At 46.8% G+C, this 3120-nt stretch overlaps 1 pseudogene; it reads left to right on the forward strand.

The window, feature by feature from the left end:
* Positions 1 to 2562, forward strand: part of LOC116352773 (engulfment and cell motility protein 1-like) — a 20837-nt pseudogene extending 18275 nt beyond the window's left edge.
* The last annotated feature ends 558 nt before the right edge of the window (positions 2563 to 3120 follow it).

A 3120-nucleotide genomic window follows, 5' to 3' on the forward strand; every position in this document is an offset into this window, starting at 1 on the left:
CCCCCCTCTCTCTCTCTCTCACCCTCCCCTTCCTCTTGCTCCCCCTCTCTCTACCTCTCTCTCTCTCCTCCCCCTCCACCTTCCTCTTGCTCCCCCTCTCTCTAATCCTCTCTCTCTCTCCCCTCCCCTTCCTCTTGCTCCCCCTCTCTCTACCTCTCTCTCTCTCTCCCCCTCCCCTTCCTCTTGCTCCCCCTCTTGCTCCCCCTCTCTCTACCTCTCTCTCCCCCTCCCCTTCCTCTTGCTCCCCCTCTCTCTACCTCTCTCTCTCTCTCCCCCTCCCCTTCCTCTTGCTCCCCCTCTCTCTACCTCTCTCTCTCTCTCCCCCTCCCCTTCCTCTTGCTCCCCCTCTCTCTACCTCTCTCTCTCCCCCCTCCCCTTCCTCTTGCTCCCCCTCTCTCTACCTCTCTCTCTCTCTCTCTCTCTCTCTCTCTCTCTCTCTCCCCCTCCCCTTCCTCTTGCTCCCCCTCTCTCTACCTCTCTCTCTCTCTCTCTCTCCCCCTCCCCTTCCTCTTGCTCCTCCTCTCTCTACCTATCTCTCTCTCTCTCTCTCTCCCCCTCCCCTTCCTCTGCTCCCCCCTCTCTCTACTCTCTCTCGCTACAGGAGGTTCAGGAGCTGGCCTTCTCCGCTCCTCTATGAGTCAGACGAGTATTTAAACTTCATCGCTTCACCGGACAAGCATGAGGTAAGCACTAGGCAGCTGGCACGGTGACCCAGCCAATGACAGCTTTCACAGATGGACTGAGAGGAAGTCAGTGGAGGTCGTCTATTCTCCAGCATGACATGGGACACTTCATGTTAATACACTGCTATGGGTGTGCAGGGGTGGGCGCGTTGTCTGTCTGTCTGTCTCTGTATGTACACGTACTTATCCTCTCCTGTCTCTCCTCAGTACTGTGTGTGGACGGACGGTCTGAACGCCCTCCTGGGGAAGGAGATGACCAGTGACTTCACCAAGTCAGACATGGACACCCTACTCTCCATGGAGATGAAGCTCCGCCTCCTCGACCTGGAGAACATCCAGATCCCAGAGGCCCCTCCCCCCATTCCCAAAGAACCTAGCAACTATGACTTTGTTTATGACTGCAACTAACTAACCAACCATTCAAAATAACTTAGCACCTGGACTGGACCAACCAACTCTCTTTTTTCTAAAACGGCAACTGGGAAAAAAATGGAAAATAAAAAATTATGATGAAATGATGAGCGACAGAAAAAGGATTATATTGAACAATTTTCCTTCCTTCTTGCTAAACTTCCTTTTTTAATTAAAGGGTGCGTTTTAATAGGTTTGCAGCACTTAATGACTTTTTGCGACCCACTGACTGAACCATCCCATCACCATGGAGACCAAACCAGGAAGCATCCATATGGGTCCTTTGGGTCCTAAACCAGACATGCTCTTCTAACGGGCTCAATGGTCTCTAAACGTTGTTGTTTGGTCGTCACTCTCCAAGATGTCGTCACAGTGTTCCTCTCACCTTAAAACCTGCTCACTCTTCACTCCTTCACTGAAGCGTATGTCATTTGCTTGGGGTTTGTTGTTGAAAAGCTCTTTGATAAACGCTTGGATGTTTTGTTTTGTTGACTTTCGACAGGCCGTTGGATGTGAGATGGCTCATTTCATAAAGAGACTGTAAAGAGGTGTTGAGGGACGTTAAGTTTTTATCTCCAACAGTCTGGGTGTGTCCTAAATGACACCCTATTCTCTATATAGTGCGTTACCTTTGACCAGGATTAAAAGAACTGCACTATCTGGGGAATAAAGTAGTGTACTATGTAGGGAATGGGGTGCTATTTCAGACACAGAATCTGTTTTACATTTACGTGGCAATGTTAATGTGGCAAGTTAATGTACGTGGCAAGGTAATGTTTCTGAGAGGAAGAAAGGATCAAGTGTATTTAAGATGATGAAGTGTATATTTTGAGTTTTTCTCCCAGGTATCTTACTCCATACTTCACATACTGTCTCTAGACTGTTACAATAAGTGTGTTGTTCTAAAACCTGGCACTGTAATACAATATAGGAAACTGCCTCTGAAGTTCCTGAAGCCTTCTATCCCCATATCACGGCTGCTTTGAGCATACTATGTACTCACACACTGGCTTAGCACAAACAAACACACAACTTTAATAGCTACATGCTTCCTGAGATGTACACCTGTCTCTTTCCTCCATCTTGATACCGTTCGATCAGGCTCGATTGCGACTGCTGTAACATTCCGAAGCAATATTGAGCAAAATAAATAAATAAAGATCTTCGTTATGCTGATGGTGTAATGTAGTGATATTTGTGCTGCTGCCAAGTAGACAGTATTGGGGATGTTTGTGTTTTTAATAAAGGGAACTTGTTTTGTTTTCAATATCTATGTGGCCGTCAAAATTTGGAGGTTCATGTACATTTTATTTAAAAGCGAATCATGAGTGGATATTTCTAATATGATTTATTATTTAATACCTTCAGATGTTCGTGTCTGAAAGCCCCTCAACCTGCTGTTTACATTAATGTTCGTATCTGAAAGCCCCTCAACCTGCTGTTTACATTAAAGATTTAAGAAAACTGACATCTCTTGTTGCATATTCTATAATTACTGTAAATATTATATTATTAGTTTTGTCTTTCTACCTGGTATGAGCTTTTGTTATTGTGTATGTGTCCATGCCACCAAATCTCCTATCACTAAAAATACCAATACTGCATCACTTATTGTTGATGTGGCTTTCTATACAGCCGATTAAAAATTTAAAAAAACAACTGCTTGCATGTCATAGAGAGAGAGCGCGGAGAGAGAGAGCGAGTGGAGAGAAAACGGAGAGAGAGAGAGAGCGGAGAGAGAGGGAGAGAGTGGAGAGAGCGAGTGGAGAGAGAGGAGAGAGCGCAGAGAGAGAGTGCGCAGAGAGAGAGAGAGCTCTCTCCGCTCTCTCTCTCCGCTCTCGATCTCTTTCCGCTCTCGATCTCTTTCCGCTCTCTATCTCTTTCCGCTCTCTCTCTCTCCGCTCTCTCTCTCCACTCTCTCCGCTCTCCGCACTCTCTCTCTGCTCTCTCTCTCTGCTCTCTCTCTCTGCTCTCTCTCTGCTCTCTCTCTCTGCTCTCTCTCTGCGCTCTCTCTCTCTGCGCTCTC

This window comes from Oncorhynchus kisutch, linkage group LG17, assembly GCF_002021735.2.
Source record: "Oncorhynchus kisutch isolate 150728-3 linkage group LG17, Okis_V2, whole genome shotgun sequence".
Classification (NCBI taxonomy): domain Eukaryota; kingdom Metazoa; phylum Chordata; class Actinopteri; order Salmoniformes; family Salmonidae; genus Oncorhynchus; species Oncorhynchus kisutch.